The sequence below is a fragment of the Polistes fuscatus genome, unplaced genomic scaffold (assembly GCF_010416935.1).
Source record: "Polistes fuscatus isolate 324 unplaced genomic scaffold, CU_Pfus_HIC Scaffold25, whole genome shotgun sequence".
In the NCBI taxonomy this organism is placed as follows: Eukaryota; Metazoa; Arthropoda; class Insecta; order Hymenoptera; family Vespidae; genus Polistes; species Polistes fuscatus.
This window is the reverse complement of record NW_025113102.1, coordinates 180,647-200,786: the sequence shown is the minus strand read 5'-3', so window position 1 is coordinate 200,786 and position 20,140 is coordinate 180,647.

Genomic DNA, 20,140 nt, shown 5'->3' with positions numbered 1-20,140 from the left:
TTAAAGCTTTTCAATCTTCTCTGAAACATTATTATCCCAACACACAAACTTACTTAAAACAATTTTGATATTCTTAGCTATCCAAATATCATCGTGTATCTATGTAAATGCGTATTAATGTATATAGACGGTTATCAGAATGAAAGGTGGTTGATTCGATCTCGCTTACCAATCCCCCAAGTGCGAACAATCTTATCGGACGCGGGAAAAAGGGAAATTGTTACTCTTTTCGTTAAAGCTCTATGCTTTAGGGATAAAAAGAAGTTTCCTTCCTTCTAGTCCCTGTTTTCTCTTCCCTTCCCTTACCCTTCCCTTCCCTTCCCTTGCCTTCTCTTCACTTCTTTTTCTATGGCGGCTGTTAGGTGTAGGTATATAGATAGTAGTAGGTTGTACTTTGTATGCGTTCTACTTCGAAGAGGCGGAGAACACATCCTTTGCCTCTCGCAAAGACCAACAGAGGTTAAAATGGAGGCTGTGGTGCGAAGAAACCACCTGGGGTGGGGGAGGGAAGGGGGGACCCACGGTACGTTGCTCTGGAGGTACTAACGGCTCGAGGGTTGATAAAAAGAGATAGATATATGTATAGAATGACTGAGTCAGAGTGAGAGAGCTTGAGAAATGAGAGATGGGAGGATGAAACGAGAAGGGATACTAGGAAAATGGATGGAGGTTGTGCATGGGGGATGAAACCACGGGGTTGGCTAGATGGATGGGCCGGAGAATGGTTGGCTGCTTGGCCAGTAGGTTCCTCATTACCGAGAACGCTCTATTCACACCTTGTCTCCTACAAATCTACCGACAAATACGAACTACTCTCGAATCTGAACATTTAAACTATTATACTTTTTATTAGAATATTTCGTTTGATATTGTTTTTTAAATAAATGATCTGTTTTATATAACGTGTATTAATGATATATTTTATATGTTATTTATATTATTTATAGAATTTAGAGGCTATATTTTGATAATATTATATTTATTATTGAATAATTGATTATTATTTTATTTTTTGTTTCAAATAAATACTTTTATTTCGTTTATATATACTATCGATCGTTATTTAGGTTATATATTTTCAAAATATTTAATATTTTTATAATTTATTAATATTTTATAAGAAAATTATGTAAGAATTATAATATATATTATGAAATATATTACATAATATTTGAATAATTTTGTTTTCTGCTTGCTAATTATAATATTTGTTGTAATATTATATTTGATGAGTTTTATTAAGATTTGATGAGTAGTTCGTAGAATTGTTGAAAATTTGTTTGATCATTCGTACGTGGGATTAAAGCCATCGCTGGCTGAAAGCTTTCGACACCCAACGCAACTTTACCATTTCGCACCAAGCTTCTCTCTACCCTGTTTGACGGACCGACAACGTCTGAACGGTTCTCACTTTCAACGGGAGCATTTTGCGCACCACCTTAAGACAATGCCAAGCTTTTCAATTATTTGCGTACTTCGTCTCGCGATGTCAAGTAATCAACGTAGGAGCCCTTTCTTTCGTAATCGGAGAAGGTAATCGACTTATGTTAGTCTAGTTTTATTTTTTATTTACCAAACATCAAGGTAACATTAAATTGATTTTTAATCAATTAAAATTACTAGTAAAATATTTCATTTATTCGCGAATCAAATTCATTAATACAATTTCATGAACATTGACGAGATAAATCTAGAATATTTTTCTTTGTCGAAAGGGTAATTAATGTTACACGTGTAATAATCGTGAGTAAAAAAAAAATGTAGTAATGAGTATAAATTGCCAATAAAATATTAAAATCGATAATTATTCGCGCGAATGAATTCCATTAACATTTTGTATGATAAATACGCGAAAAATTGGATCTAATTTAAATGGGGGATTTTATTTGTTAATTATTCGTATCGACGAAATAATAATGTTCGATAAAAACCGATAGCATAATTAATGTTACGCGTGTAAAAGCGTAGTACGTAAGTCATTGCTCGCTTGATACCCCATTTCTCTCACGCTTGGTAGTTTGAAACTAGAAGGGTTCCTCCTACTCCTCCTACTCTTGTGTGGGGTCGTCGATTCGTGGTCATCTGAACGAAAAGAGGGGTCCGACCAAGCAAAGTAACCAGATGAGCGTAAAGCGTGTGTGCCAGAAGGCAAACATTGACATATGCCTCCGTTAAATCTAACCGCGAAACTCAAATCGAAGCTTTCGACTTTCCTTCCGTTCTATCTCGTTAATCGACTATAACAGTGAAATAGAAATAGAAATAGAAATAGAAAAAGTAGGAGAGAGAGAGAGAGGTGATAAAATTTCTATAAAATAGTGCTTTGGAAAATAATTTAAATACCATTGAGTTTTTCTAGTTTATACGACTCCAGATTCATTTTAACTTCATTAAGAGATAAATATAATCAAGTTTTTAGATTATTCTTTTTCAATACAGTTATTAATTGAACCATTTTGGAATGCAATTGTAGCTTTACAGAATGACTAATTTATTATTTAGTAATTTAAATTAATTAATATCTTGCATGTTATCTCTAATTGTAAGATAAACACATTTTCATCTATTTTTAAGCTCACATAACAGTTCACTTATCTCAAATAAAATAAACTTTTGGGGTTACACATTCTATTTCTATTCGATTTCTGTTTCAAGAGGCTAACGTTAAATAAATGTGAAAGGAACATAGAAAACTTTAGTTCGTCCACCTTTTCACATTTTTCAAACCGAAATTTTGTCGAACAAGTAAAATGTAACAGTAAGTAAATTTTTTCTTTCTAATACCTAAAGAAGAAAAGGCAAAGTATTAGTGGGTATTAGAACAAGATAATCCTGGTATCCTTTAAGCCTTACAAACGGTAGCAACGAAAGCAAATCTTGTTGTTGTTGTGTCGTTTGTTGACCAGCATAGTAATCGGTACTTTTGGAAATGGAGCCTGGGAGCTTTTGTAAAAAGGGTTGTACCTACGACCGTGAAACCATCTTAAATCGGATCTAACCATTCACCCCGATTCAATAATAATAATAATAATGGTACCATCGAATAAACCCTTGAGAATCTTTCCTCTTCTCATTTCTATTTAATTTTATTATTATTCTTATAATTATTATTATTATTATTATTTTATTGGAGTATATAATATAAAAGAAATGTTTTATACATGAAAATCAGAAAGATATCTAATAATTTGATGATACTAAATATACTTCTTTTTTTTCTCAATAATCTTTTACATTCATTTCACTCTCAAGTACTATTATTATTATTATTATTATTATAATTCGTATGGGGAAATCGTTGGAGTATAAAATAATGTTTCGTCTATGAAACACGCGTGTAATAAACAGACGATAGAAAATAAATTTAGTTTTGTTGTTACGAGATTTTCGATATCGAAGATATAAATATATATGAATCTCTTTTTCCTAATTCGATTCTCATATGATTCTCTCGAAACGTAGCGTAGTATTATTTAGTTTATTGACTGGAAGAATCCAATAACGGGAGCATTCGAGCGAGTAGGATGCGTAGGTGACTTTGATAGATAAAGAAAGATAGAGAAATGTGCACACCCTCTTATTCTTCGCGTGCCGAACGATGAATCAAAATCGTGGAAATATCTTGGAAATATTTTGGAAATATTTTGAATTTGATTAAACCCTCAAAAAAGAAAAAAAACTTACAAGTAATATAACTTTTAAATAATAATCTCGATGTTGGATTTCAATTAAATAAAATAAATTCGAATATATTAACATGTTAGTCATAGCAATTAATTATTCGATATATTTTTAACAAATTTAGTATATCATTTTTATATAGTATATTATTTTCTTTTTTTAGTATATTATTTTCGATGACTTTGATCCATCTTCTTGAACGAAAAAAAAAAGAAAAAAGGAAAAGAAAGAAAGAAAAAAAAGATATGTCGATTTCGAACAGCAATGAATTTAATATCAAACCCACCGAATTCATTTCTACACCTAATACATGTTAGTTTGAAAAGTTAAATCTCGATATAGTATAGGTTGGACTATATTCTCGGGGTCAAAGGTTTTAGTTTCGTGTATGGCATGAAACGCGAACAGACGTTTACGAGGTTGTGTTTGGAAAGGCTGTCGGCCCTTGTCATCGTCATTGAGGATTCACGCCGTAGGGAATCACCCTCAGCTTTCCTGCTAGCATTACACCAGAGAATTTCTCTTCCATATAAATATATATATATATATATATATATATATCTACCTATTTTATATACGAATATATATATATATATATATATATATATATATATATATATATATATGTGTGTGTGTTGCATGTATGTTTCGTGTATATTCTCGAGCACTTCTACAAACGTCGAGAGATTTTACGTCGGAACGTTGATCTCTTCTCTAACTCGACGACACATGGATCGTTGTACTCACGCATTCATGTAAATAACGTGTAAGTATATTTATATATATATGTATGTTGTGTATATGTGTTTGTGTGTGTACGCACGTTCTCGAGAACCACAGGAAAATCGTTCGGCCGTAATCTTTACCCACGGTAGCGTATCGTCTAAGCCTGGGTTTAACCGTTTACGGACCGTTCGCGTTCCATTGGCGTGGCGCTTACTAAATCCAATGTTGGACCTTTGACGTACCTTTCAACTCTAGCTACGAGAAATTTTTTAAAAAGAAAACGAGAACAAGATGGGGGGATACGTTTATAACAATCAAACGTTATTTTTCTTCTTTTTATTTTTTCATTTACATTTGTTTTTTTTTTTAGTAAGTGTTAGGGTGAAGCAAAAGTTCAAAAGCGTTTTTTGTGTTGAAATTTTAATTCGAAACTGCATAATGGTATTGTTATTGTAAAATTGATTTTGGAAATATTCATTAAAAAACGCAAGAAACTTTTGGTTTGTTGTTGTGCAAATCGATGTATACATTTGTCAGGGTAACATCGATACGTGTAACCAGAGAAAATAAAATAAATTCGATCAGACGTCCTTTTTCAAAAGAAACAAAATATTAAACGAAATGTCCCATGGAAGACAAAATATTCGATCAAAATATAATCGAAAATGTTACGCGATATATACTCACCATCCACTGTTCACAGATATCATTTTTCCAAATAAAATAAAATGTTGTGGATGATCAAAATATATAATAAAAAATCTAATTAAAAAAGTTACATAAAATATACGCACCATTGTTAACAGATATCATTTGTCAAAATAAACAAAAATATTAAACGGTACAATACAACCCATAAATGATACAAATATAATAATAAAAGTATGATCAAAAAGTTACAAACGAAATACGCGTATCAACCGTTAACAAATAATCTGAAAACAAAATAAACTATATGCGCAACTTAATAATAATAATAACAATATTTCATTACACTAATTACACCCGAATACGAAGAAAATCTAGTAATCATACTTACGTAACGTAACCTGAGCATTCCTCAACCCAATACAAAAATTCAGATCCAACTCGACAAGGTTCTTTTTCGTTCGGTTCAAATACCCCAAAGAGAATGATCAAATCAAAACAAAACTAACCGAATGCAAATAATAATGATAATACCTTTTGAAATCGTTTGCACCTTAAAACACAGGCACTCGCACACCCCCACGTACACACACACACGTACACACGTAAACACGTGGCGTGTCCTTTCAAATGGAATTTTTCGAGACCGAGATTCGTTATCGAGATGTTGATTGATAAATGGAGGGTGTTAAAAGAGAGAGAGAGAAATAGGAAGAGGGGGAAGGGGGTGGGGAATGGGGATATAAAGGGGAGGGGGTGTTGAAAATCATACGCGGTGTTTATGAAGCATCGATACCTGTCACGCGGTACACACTCCGCGTTCTATTTTATTTTCATAGGGTTCCTTTTTTACTTTCGAGCGTTGCCGTGTCAGTCAAGCGCACGTTTTCCGCACTCTTTAATCGCGGACAATCGGCCCTGTCATGGCAATATCACTGCGCCGGAATTAATCGAGATTGAAAAAGTTCGATCTCGCTTTTGACGTAGATATGTACCTATACCTAACTATTTTACCAATACACAGACGTACAGACAGACAGAGAGATAGACAGAGAGTCAGAGAGACAGACGGACGGACGGACGGACAATCAGAGAGAGAAAAAGAGAAAGAGAGACTAAAGTTCTCGAGACGACGTAATATTGATTTGTAATCGACTGAAGAAGTGGGTCATCGTTCTGTTCTTGTTCGATCATTTCGTCTCTTTCTATTTTCTTTTTTCTATTTTTTTTTTTACTAAAATTTATGTATTTCAATGACGTACATGGGAGGATGAAATTTATGAAAATTGTGATCATCTGTTTTATTCAATTTTAGGGGATGGGGGAGGGTAGTGAATCGATGAAAAAGAACAATTGTTATATTTTTGTTGTATTCGAAGAGATGTAATTATTGTATCAATGTTACATATTTTTATCTTGTCTAGAAATTAAAATATTAAAATAGATATCACAGGTTCTTGAACGTTAATTTTGAATTAATTGAACGTTACGTCCTTTTATTGGTATTTCATCAGCAACTGAAATTTATTTATGACTTATTAATATGTATACACATTACAAGAAATTAAAAGGCGTTATTTTTTACGTCACATATAGTTACATATAGTTTATTTTGTTTGTAGATTATGTATATTCTTCTTGTGTTCGATATTGTTTATAGAGAAATGATCAGCGAACGTTAGAAGTAAAATAATTTTCTTTCTTTTTTCTTTTTTTAATCTGTCATCTCAAAGCAAAGTGGCAAGCTGTTTCGAACACACAAAAAAAAAAAAGGAAGAAGTGGCCCTGGGTATATAACAAAAGTTACCGCTTCAAAGTATCCTCCTCACCCTTCTCTAGGATTGAACCATCTTTCTTTCTCTTTGTGTATAGATATATGTATATGTATGGTGTATACAAACCCATATGTGTATCCAGTGTATAAAGTAACTTACAATACCGTCATTATAATGCTTGGAAAAGTGCGCAAGTGCATGGGTTCTTGAGTTTGTTCGAAAGATTTCCTATCTGTACAATTTTATTTTCTTTTCTTTTATTTTTTTCTTTTTTTCTTTTTATTCCATCTTCCAAGAGATTCTAACGAATCAAAAAGATTATTTTTATCTAGGAAAGTACTAACAATTATTATCAAATATTTTATCGTTTTTTCTTTTCTAAATCAAAGACAATTTTATTTTTTAGTCTTCCTTTTTTTTTCTTAATATAAAAAATAATTTTCTATGATGAATGAATTCTATATTCTATTCATAATAAAAAATTTGTAGTTGCCGATAAAGTCCCAATGAAAGGGATGAAACCTGTTCAACAAGATATAAATAACGTTCAATAAGATTATTTAACCCGTCCAAACTTCCTACGACACCTATTTGAATAATTTTCTTTTCCGGACAAGATAAAAATCAATTAGAATAAAAAATAATGATTAAACTTTTTTAATAGAAAATAGTAAAAGACTATTTGAGAGACTCGTAGTTTTTAATCCCTGTATCCAATACTCTCTCACGCGCACATATATCTCTATAGACAAGTAAACACATTCATATATATATAACATATGTACATATGTACGTAGAACGTACCCCAGAGTAGAATTGGCGAGATTTCAGTGTCTGCACCCCCGGAACCATCCCCCGAATCCTCCTCCGTTAGGAGAGAGAAGCCCGTCGGGCGTGTCACGCATGCTGTATTGTCGTATTGTCGGGTGCAATCTCGCTAAGCGTTTCACGCCGACACAGAATCCCTCGAACGCGTTAACCTGTCCACCCACGTCACGTACATCGAGCGAGAGTTAGCTAGTGAGTTTCAGCTCTGCTTTTAGGAATATAAAGTGGGTTGGTACGTGGTACACCACCACCACCACCACCACCACCCCCTCCCTCTTTCCGCAGAAACACAACACACCCTTTTACTACACCCACCGATTCTACTGTCTTCCAACATGCACCCGCAATCGACGATAAACCCTACGTTTTGTTTTGTTTTTTACTTTTGTTGTTGTTGTTGTTGTTGTCCCTCTTCCTTTCTTCCTTCCTTCCTTTCTTTCTTTCTTTCTCTCTTTGTCTTTTTCTTCTTCTTTCTTCTCATCCTTCATTTCTGCTGGCTTCACCAGTCTGGCTTGTGTCTATGCAAACATTTGCTGCCCCTCTTCTACGTACAACCCCCTACCCCCCTTCTCATCTCCTCTGCACCACCCTCTCTTTCTCTCTTTCTTTCTTTCTCTTTCTTTCCTTTTCTTTTTTTTCCCCCTTTCTTGCTTCCTTTCTTCTTCCATTTCTCTCGCTCCTTCCTTTTTATCCCTGAAAAGATCCACAGAGCTTACCAACGGGGGTGAGCGTTTACACGAGTAAGTACGCCTCGATGTTCATCAGCGTCGATGTAGCTACCGTTGAAACGTTCTCAACGTGACAATGAGAGAAAAAGAGAGAGAGAGAGAGAGAGAGGGACACGTATTTAAGATTGAGACTCTTAGGATTATTGTGCGCGTTCGTGGAATCGTTTAAAACGTCGTCGTACCACCAAAGCTTAGGGGGGTTCTTAGAATCGTCACAACGATTACTCTGTTATTTCATTATTTTCTTTCTTACTTTTATTTTTCTTCTTCTTCTTCTTTTTATTCTCATTTTTTTTTGTATTTTTTTATTTGGTTAACAATCATAATGCGTCGAGATTTGTTATTACTTTTTATTATTAATTAATAGGAGACTCGATGAAAAATCATTGATATCGCGTTTGTATAATATACTTTGATTGAAATTATTTTTGCGTATCGATTTGATTTGAAATTATTTATTAATTCGAATCGACCAAAGAATTAATATAAATTATTTTATAAATAATATTCACACACACACGCGCGCACGCATATACACATGAGTGTTTGTAAAATTTGTTTAATCGATTTGAAATATCGAGTTTAATTGTATTTTAATCGTGATCGTTGTGCTTCTTAGAACGAAACGTCTTTTAAATCCGACTTGTCAAGCATCATTGTCCATAGTTCATTGAAGTAAATCGGTACGCCTTGTATATAATGTGTGTACATAGGTGTCACACGCAGGAAGCACTAAATACCGATCGACGACAGTCTTCGTCCAATTCACCCCCTTCGATCTTCACTGGATGTCCCTTCGGAACGACGCGCTTATCCCCATTAAATTAAATCGCACCCTAAACTCTCGATCGTATCTCGTACTATGGTAAAAAACTGACAATAAGATATACGTATGAAGGGGGTGTATTAGTTAACTTTATCACCTAAATTATTGCCGTCACTTTTAATTTTAGAAAACAAAATAATAATTCGAACGAGGTCAGATTAATTTAAAATGTTTTCCAATTCATTTTCGTGCTATTTTAAATTTAAAACAAAAGATACGAGTGTACAGTGACGAAAAATATTAGTTTACCGGGTATAATATTTAGAAAAAAAAAAAAGAAAAAAGATTCGAGAGAGATGATTTACTCATCTGTAAGTCCCCTATAATTAAGATTAAAATTAGAAAAAAATATTATAGAAAAGTACCGTAATTTTATTATAAAGGACAAACATTTCTATTGTGAGAAAAAAAAGATCAAAGATTATCTTAATATTCTATCAAAGATTAGAAAAAAAACTAAATGGGTAAGATAAATCGTTAGAATTTCGCATTGAACGATCATGGTTAGCACTTGTTCGTAGTATTGTACTCTCTGACACGATTTTCAATAAGATCTTTTTTTGCTTCATCTGATGATTCGTTTTAGGAAAATCGATTTGAAAAGTTCATTTCTTTTTTCTTTTTTTTTTGGGGGATGTATAGTAGGAATGAGAGTAAAACGTGGCCGAAACGTAAACGAGCCGAACTAAACAGATAATCGTTAATCCATTAGATTATTATGGGAATTAGGGAAACGAACCGTGACACAATTTATTGCTCGTAATCTCAGCTACCGGATCCATTGTCATCGAACGCGTTTCTTTACACGAGTTGCGTTGAATTGCCACGTCATTGTTGTTGTATATCTACAGGCGGAGTCCTTTAATCCTGAAGTCCTTGTAAAGGTAGTCAGATGAACAAGGAAAGAAGAAGAAGAAGAAGAAGAAGAAGGAACACTTCGTCGGCTTCCTTTAGGATTCACCTTCATTCTCGATGATTTTAAAGGAACAGTTCCTTCTAGCTTACTGGCTACGCTTTGTGGATATTTGTATAGCAGCTAACCTCATTCAGGAAGGAAAACTCTTATGGGGGAAATAGTAACAACCTATAGTAGCTACCAATTCGAATAGATCAGGATATAATATACTCTACTTATGTTGCTTCTTTTAATTGATGTTAAATCCCGGAAAGTTTTCCAATTGAGCAATGCATTCAATCTTAATCCGTTTCTCGATCTTTTTCTCACGTTACGTTTTTTTTTCATGGTATACCCTTTCGCAGTCTTTTTTCTTTGCATTCACCATCGTTGTGTCATTGATAAACTACAAGGAAAAATTAATACTATTAATCGTAGTATTCATACGAAACGTTGATATTTGTTTGCGAATGATAGTCATTTTCATCTTCATCTTCTTCTTCATCTTTATGAAAGACATGATCGACGTAATAATGGCAAATCGTTAGACGATTTTGGAATATAAGGGGAGGAAAGAGAATCTCTCGTCCAGGATGATGAATCCTGGTGGCTAACTTGCTTGCTTGCTTGCTTGCTTCCTGAATCGTTTCGCTGGGCCTATTGAAGATTTCCAGGATGTTCGCTCGAGTTGGAGGCAGGTATGCACCCACGGGTAGACACAATGGCGACTGTTGTTGGTCGGTCTGCTCGTAACATCTCAATGGGAGGCTTATTATCGCCACTGTCGAAACAAGTTTTCGAAAAACACATTCGTTCGTCATTCATTCGTCTGCTGGCCGAACGTTTTTTTTTCATAATGCTGCCACCGCCGCCGCCGCCGCCTCCGCTGATGAGGAGGACAAGAAAAGAAAAGAAAAGAACAGAACAGAACAGAACAGAACAGAACAGTACAGAGAAAAATATAGTTTAGTGTATGACGGTGGGAGGGTGAGAAAGAAGAGGGTGGCGTTGGTGGTGGTTGATGGTGGTGGTAGCACCGGCAAACTGGGAATGACGAGAGAGAGGGGTGAGGGTTGGGATGGGGATGGGGGAGGTACACCAGACGAGACCACGGTGTCTCGTAAATACGTAATTTCCATGTCGGCGAAATAATTGAATCGTGGTAAGTCGTGGGCGGGGTGGGGTCGGCATATACAGAGCTCCACGTATAATCTGCCAAAACATTGTTTCCCCTAAAACCAGACGAGAATTGTCCACGCCTTGCGTCACCACGAATTACCTATGTATCGTCGATTTCAAACGTTGTTACCTGTGTGCATAAGCAAAAAGATTTACGAGATTGTTCTATTCATACGTTCATACGTTCATGCGTTCGTTCGTAAACTTTCCGCGAATAACAACGGCAATTATTTGAAGTTGAATTTTCGCGGCGTTACTGCGAATACGCGTCGTGCCGGTCATCGTGATCAGCAATTTTCATTGGGAAGATTATTTTTGTATATTTTATATATATATATTATTCGTTAGTCACGTTAATTTATTGTCAGTAAGCTTACCGAAACGAATTCTTTGCAACGCGTTGTCGTCGATGTTTTATTTTTGATATCTTAACGCATTTCATTTTATCGACGAATGAAATTTCGGACTAATATCGGATTATCGGATAGAACATTTTTTTCTTTTTTTTTTTTTTGGATAGAATCGAGTTCTCGAAATTGTATCAAAAGTGTGGCAGGAAATCAAATCTCTTACGAGAGAGAGAGAGAAAATATTTCCCCGGGCGTTGATATTCGGGTCTAAAAATGGTTTCGTATTCGTATTCGTATTCGTCCGCGCGGTTCTTTCAAAGTTTTTATCATTTCTTCTTTATCTACGTCGAATGCAAACCCGTCTAAAAGCGGAGATAATTGGTAGTTTCGGACGAAAGTGTAGAATTTTTTTTCGGCAACGCGAGTTTTCATTCGCAAGCTCGTAGCGTATCGTCGTTAAGTTCGCAACGAAATTCCTGGAGGGACAATTAATTATTCGACAAACCCCCATCCCTCCTCCTCCCCATCCTCCCGATCCTTTCCCCTTTTCGTTTCGAACGAGGAGGTCCATTCCTTCTCCCGACTCGACTGAGACTCGTTCTGAGACTATTTCCGGTTCGACGAGCTTTATTTCTCGACGTTGTTGATGCCTCCTCCTCCTCCTCCTCCTCCTCGTATTGGTTGGTTGGTGGTAGTGCTAATGCTGAGGATTTTCCAATGGATGTTAGTAAAGGGGTAGCCGGTTAATTATCCGACCTGAAAGTAGATTGAAGAAAGAAAGAAAGAGATAGATAGACACTAAGAAGGGGTGGTTGGTGCTTGTGCATTCACAACGATTGGATGATAGAGGGAAGGAGAGAGAGAATGAGAGCGAGATTCAGCTCATAAACACTTGGAGTGTGATGCGATGGTGTCGTGCACACACATCAAAGCTCTTCTCGTTGAAGTAGAGAAGAGAGTGAGAGAAAGGGGTGGTAAAGGGATATATAAAGGGGGTGGGTGGGGGTTCGGTTAGAGGGATAGGGGGAATAAGGGGTGGTTGGCATGGCAGGGGGAGGGGGTCGGAGGTGAAAGGAGCGAAGGGAAGAGAGAAAGCAACCACGTACCAACCACAGCTTTCCTTTTTCCGTTCTTTGGTTGAAGTGACGAAGAGACGAGTTTGTTTGTCGCTTTGTTTGATTTCACATTCACGGAGATAGCTTTCACTTACGCACCGCGTACCAAGATTAAACAGATTCGAAAATGTCTCCGGCACCCTCGGCGATCTCTTTCCACCCGGTGTGTAACCCTTTTGATGATGCTCAAGAGTCACAGTCGCGCCCCACGAGCAAAAGTACCCAAGGTACGTGCGTGATCTCGCACCCAAACCCTTTCCTTCCTTCCTTCCTTCCTTCCTTCATCGGCCCTTTTTTCTATCCTGACCCGAATCTTCTCACATTTCATTGACCCCATTTTGACTCGCCCCTTTTTTTTTTTCAAATAATCTTCTTTCTTCGGGAAAAAATTAGGACGGATTTTTTTTCTCAGAAATATCATTATATATTCTACTCTTAATTGGTTTTTTTTATTAATCTATTAATAAAATCATTTGTATTTTTATCATTATAAAAAAAAAAACTGAATTCAAAGTGATATGTCTATCGACAAAATCCACAATCACTTAATTGCCAACCCAATACGATCATTTTCTTTCCAAATGATCGATTTGATTTATTCCTATCGAAACAATTGTTGATTCTTATCAATCTCTCACCTGTTTTACTTCTTTGAAGGAATACGATGTAAAAGAAAATATCAGGTATTGTTTGTAGACGACACGTTATAGAAACAACCATGGATTATTATCGTTGCGTTACAATGTGCATAACGAGATTCGAATAGATATTACAAAGTACTCGTGTCGGATTGTTAAAAAAAATTGTCTTTACCGAGAATACGAGTAGAAACACTATCATTCTCCGATGCAACTTTTTCCCTACTTTTTTTTTCTTCCAATGTAGATACAGGTATAGAATATATACGACCTTTCCCGTTAGTGATTATTGTTCGGGAGCAGCCCCTTCATGCTTTCATTTGATTCGCGTCAAGGTAGAGAAGAAGAAGAAGAAGCAAGAAGCAAGAGACGGGTAATGGGGAAAGATGGCTTGTCGAGGAGGCAAAGTAAGAGGTGGAACTGGAGAAAATGGAGGAGGAGGAAGTTGGGGTGGTAGGGGGTGGAGCATTGCTGAATCGATGTCGTCGAGAAGCGAGCAAACGAGAATCGGTAATCGAGAGAGAGAGAGAGAGAGAGTATCATGGAATGAAAAATGGAGTCCTTCACATTCGCTGTAGTCGCACCAAAAAGAGGTGGTGGTGTTCCTAGGGAAGGGATAGATCAGGGGGTAGGTGGGAGCGAGAGGGTTGGCTACGGTGAAAGAAAACGTAGCAAAGCCGTAAGCGAGGGAGACGTCATTATAATACGTACACGTCGTGCTTTTCTCCTTCGTTTCTCTCCTCGTTAGGTTCGCATGCAAGAACTCCCTCGCACACCCACTCAAACACTTTCTTCTTATACTTCTTCACCTATCCCCCACCCCACCCCACCCCACTCCCACCCCACTTCCACCCTTCTCCCCCTACACCACCTCTTCTTTTCACTCTCCGGACGTTTCTTCTAACTTTGAACTCTTCATTTCTCTCTCTTTCTTTCTATTTTTTTTTTTACTGTGATTTTTCTTCTTTCTCTTTCGAGTTATTTCTGTCTTCTTCTTGTTCTTCCTCTTGTTCTTCTATCTTTATTTGTACGTTGTGTCATCCAATTTGTTTCCTTCATCCCTGATACAATAAACTTTGATTATCGTATTCTCCATATTTTCTATCTCGAAGAAGGAAAAACACGTAATTATAACAATATTGCATTCCTGTACCTCGTTATTCTCAGATATCAAGCTTACCAAGATTTTGTACTAACTCTTGTCAAACTTTCTCTTCTTCTTCTTCTTCTTCTTCTTCTTTTATTTATTTATTTATTTTGCAAATATTTTTAATCACCAACCGTAATCTTATGCTCCAAATACGCGCAACGTATCGTAGAGGATTGAAAAATTAGATGACAAGAAATATTTTCACGATTATGATACTTGTCTAATATTCGTTTTTTTATTAAAAAAACAGCCATTTTCTATATTCTCTCTTTTTTTCTTTTTTAATGTTACACGCGTTAAACGTACTTACAATCGCGTAGAAATATTCCGTTTAGTCGAATAACTCGAGACGAACGAGCCGAATCATCATTTAGAACTCGGGCCCCATATACTCCATGGCTTTTACGAAGGCGTCGAACCGTACATAACGATCCTTTCGAATACAATGACAAGCGTCCGACGGAGAAACTTCCCTTGGTTGACACCTGATCCTTTATTCTTAATGAAATACATTCTGATTCTCGAGAATGTCATTGGAAATTGAATATTTTCTATCTGTCACGTAAAAATTTGTATCCTTAATATACATTCAATTATTTAATATAATGGCAAAATAAAGAAAATATTTCTCGATAATCATTCGAATCACCCGCATACCCACGTTACGCGTATTTCACGATACTTCGTTAATAATTAATATAACGAAATTAAAATCAAATAAATAAAATCGAGAAAAATTCGGATTATTTTTTACACGCTTATTGGCATCGTGCTTAATAAATAACTAAACAAACAAATAAATAAATAAATTGATACTATCAGAAATATCAGTGATCACTGTGATAAACCAAATAAGCTCAAATAATTTGTTAGACAACGTTATGGTGTGACAAAAAGAAAACTCCGAAGAAAAGAAGAAAAATGTGAGTAGTAGTTAGTCGAGATTCGTAGGGTTCATTCGTAGGGTTCATTCGTATGTATCAGAGAGGATATAGGAATATGGTTGAAGGACACAATGGCGGGTATGCCATTACGCTAGCGTGAGCACCTCGATAGCAGCATTCTATCGAGGGATGAAGAGGGTAATGAAGAGGTGTTGAACCGTATCCCATAAACCCTCGTTGCCGCGAGAAGCAGGGGTCTTCTCGCATAATAACTTACAGTTCGCTCATCAGTTACGGGTTTTAACCAATTACGAGGATATTAACGGGCAGGAAGCTCGGGAACGAGGGAGGATCGAGACACGTTTGAACAAAACCTGCTGTGGGATGTGTTACCTCTGTCGCGCTTGGCAACCAATCATTTGTCGTGAATTTCTCTCTCAATCTGTCTCTCTCTCTCTCTCTCTGTCTCTCTTTTCTCTTTTTTTCTCTCTCTCTTTTCTCTAGGGATATATAATAGCAGTATTCGCGATTATTATGAATTATTATATACCTTAACTCATTAGTTAACTTATCGTTTCAACATATTTTTATCTAAATTATCTGATTTATTTGATAGCGAATAAAATTAGATTTTTTTTTATAACACAATATTTACGGATATTATGTAATAATAGAATAATTTTGTTTCTTTTGTTTATGCAGGTCGTGACTATCAATAAAATCAATATAATCGATGCTAGTATGTTTAATAGATTGATAATATATCCATGAAATTTTGTACGTTATTACGTATTTGTGTACTTACCAATCCTCCCGAGATCATTTTGTTTGATCTCTTTTTGTCGACGAATGGAAGAAGAGTTTCACTAATTCTAGCTGTTTTACATTATTCCCATATGAATATTCTCGTATACGTTAACTAGGTATTTTATTTACTTTGGTATTTAAATATTAGTTAGTTAAAAGTTATTAAAAGTTGTTGTTGCGAGTTATTAAAAAATTGATATCTTGAATCTCTTGATTATATACATTTGTTTTTTGTTTTACGTTTATATTAATTTTTATAGTTTATTCGATATAATCCATTAGGATTTATAGAATGTTGTAAAAATATTGAAAAAATATTAATTATTGAATAATTCATTATATATAATAATAATAATAATAGCGCGTTCATTTCGTATCGGGTGTCTTATTATTTTGTGAGAAAGAAAAAGTAGATCAAGTAATACGTTAGAAAATTACTCGAGAAGATTCTCATTCGAGAAATCGTTCCCTTCGTTCGAGATATCGAAAAGAAGGCACGGTTCAAAGGATTTTACGGTTGTTCGAATCCAACTTACAATTAGACCGCTGCTTCCTTTCATCGTTGAGCAAAATTCACAAAGCGGAATCGCGCTAGACCGAGTTTGCATCGAGAATTACCAATGGAAAGAGAGAGAAGAAATATTGAAAGGAAGAAAGAGAGAGAGAGAGAGAGAAAGGAAGGAAAAGGAAAGTTTTGCACGTAACTTTCTTCTTCTTCTTCCTTCCTTTTCCTTTTTCTTTTATTTTTTTTTTTCTTTACGAGGGATATTTCGTGGTTCGACCAAATCCTCTCGTTGATTTGCCAGACAGCGTGACGCCGTTTCCAGGTGTTAATAATCCACCCCTAATTGTCCCTGCTCGTTGAGGATAATTCCTATTAAACGTCGACTAAATACTTGTTTGTACACAACCCCTGCTGCGTTACCTAAAGACAAACTTTTACACCTACGTTTCCTTTCAACCATAGGATCGGACCGGACCGGACCGGATTGATGGATTTCCTGCTGCTTTTCCGAAAAAAAGAAAAAAGAGAAAAAGGTTCTGGGAATTGTCGTTCTCTGAGAATTCTAACTTCCTGACCAAATTTTCTTTATATTTTATACGATAACGATCAGATTTTTTTCTTCGGGATTATTCATTCCTAACGCGATTACAAATTCATTTTATTTTTTGATCTATTTTTCTTTTTCGATGATATTTCGATGATTCATTTTTAATGGGATTACAAATTCCCGTCATTTTTTTCTGTTCTCTTCTATATTTTCTATTTTTTATGTTTTTTGTTTTTCGACGAGACGTATTTTAATTAATTCATTTCAATAAGAATTATAGCGTCTAACGATCAATATTTTCTTTCTCGATAATTCATTTCTAACAAAATAAATTCACGTGTAATCATACGTGTCAAAATTTTTAAGTTTCGTAGGAAGAAAATAAATTCAAATAAAACTTATATCCTCGTTATAAAATTCTTCTCTCCCGATAATAACGATGAGATACACCAACCAATGATCAATTTAGAAAACGAGTCATAAATTCACTTAACCTTCCAATTTCTTTCTATTTCTATTATATACTATCTATTTTATTTCTCTATCACCGAGAACGTATAATCAAGAACGAGACTAACCAAATCTCTAATAAAATCGGATAACCGATAGAATCGAACATATATATCTACCCGAATACGCGTATCACGTTAATTGATAAGATTCATTCGTCGGAATAACTAGAAAAAAAAAAGAAAAACTAGAAAAATCGATTGGAAGAGATCGTTAGGTTGAGTTGGTTGGGTAGTAGGGGGTAGTAGGTAGTAGGGGGTAATAGTGGGTGGTGGGTAGTAGGGGGTAGTAATGGATAGTGGGTAGTGGGTAGTAGTTGGTAGTGGGTAGAAAATAGTAGATAGTAGTATACGTTGTGCTGACCTCTGGAAAAGAGGAATCCCTCTCATTGACACGTAGTAGCTCGTGTGACGGTCTGTAGAGGGTGCGCTGTAACGACCGACACCCATTTGATAAGAGACAGATTGGGGGATGGGAGTGGATGAGCTCGGATTTAATGGATATAGAGGACAGATTCTGGAGATACATCAGAAGGTTCCTACGATATCTTTTGCAAAATATCCAGCAGAGAAGCACGACATTCCTCTCTTTCCAGCATATTCGAAAATTTTAAATGTAATATAAAAATAGAATATTGTAACACACGTCATGCGGGCTTGGAAATGGTTCTATCATTAAGTTCGAATAATAATATTAATCTATTAGATCGAAAGTTTCTCATATTTTCTTATCGAGTTTCACATGCACTACTACTCCTTCATTTCGATGTGTTTTAAGGGGTCCTTTCATTCTCGCTTATCGCAAGGTGAAGTATCGATTTCGAAACTAACCGATGACGATAGCAATGATGTTCCCGAGAGATTATTCGCTTTAACCCTTTCTCACTTTCTCTCTCAATTATCTTTAAGTGTATTCTCCAGCCCCACTCCCCCCTCACCCATATATATTTTCTAATAACTATATCGATAATATAATAAATATATAATTCTCCACATTAGAGAAGAATAATATCGATACGAATAATATGTCATTGTCCTCGTACTCCTACGGAAAATCGAATAATTTCTTCAATTTGTTGAAATCGGACGATAACCAAACGAAAGCGTGTAAATTTCAATGAATTCCCCGTTTTTTTCCACCACCCCCTTTGTCTCCCTCCCTATACTACGCACGTTTCTATATATTCTCAATGATATAATACGTAAGTATATATACACAGGCGACAAATTTGCAGGTATCATATCTAATATATAATATTTGCTTTGATTTGTCTCCTCCCTCTACTCACGTTTCTATATATTCTCATGATAATAACGTAAGTATATATACACAGGAGACAAATTTGTTAGGTATCATATATATATATAATATTTGCTTTGAGTTTAACGATCGAATCTATCTATTATTATGATTTAACTGCGAAGGATTATTCGAGTTAGTGTGTTGGTAAACGTTTGCGAATTTGTGTTTTCCGATAGATATATTGAGGGGAGAGGGTGTGGGGTTGGGTGGTGGGGTGGGGGTGGTGGTTGGGATGATAATTAGCTTAAAATAATAATCGAAAATGGGGGGAAGTGAAATTTTTGTTTTCAGGTTCGGTCGATATCATTTAAAATTTTATTGCATTGGGATATATTCATATTTACAACAAGGGAACACATACAATATGCATTTTCATCTACACTCTATCGATTATCTACATATATTATTTCTTTTTTTCGTGTGTAGGTTTTATTTTACTTTTACTTTTACTTTTTTTTCTTCTTCTTCTTCTTCTTCTTCTTGTCTCTCTGTGGAATTTCTCTTCTTTTTTTTTTCTTGTTGTTTTTTTTTTTTCTTCATCATTATCATCATCATTATCATTATCATCAGCATTGTTAATTTAATTAATTTATTCTCGTCCTTGACAATATTTTACGATATTCATCTAATTCGTAATTGTATAAATGCGTTACATATTATTCACTTTTTTGATCTGACACAATTTCTAATTGTAAGTTCAATTAACGCAAATTTGCATCATCGAAATGAAATGAAATCAAATGAAATAGAAAATAGTAAATAGTAAATAGTAAGAGGAAGAATGTTAACGAATTAGACGAAGTATTACATCGTTTATTTTTTTTTCATTTCGTTTCACTTTCTTTCTTTCTTTTTTTCTTTTTTTATTTTATTATATAATTACGTATGTGTTTATGTATTTATTTATGTACCTGTGTGTATGTATGTATGTATGCAATATCGGAAGACGTAAATAAAAATGCATAAATAGGGAGAATTAGGTACACGATCTCGTCGTAATCATAATAATACTCTTTTTTTCTCTCTCTCTCTCTCTTTCTTTTTTT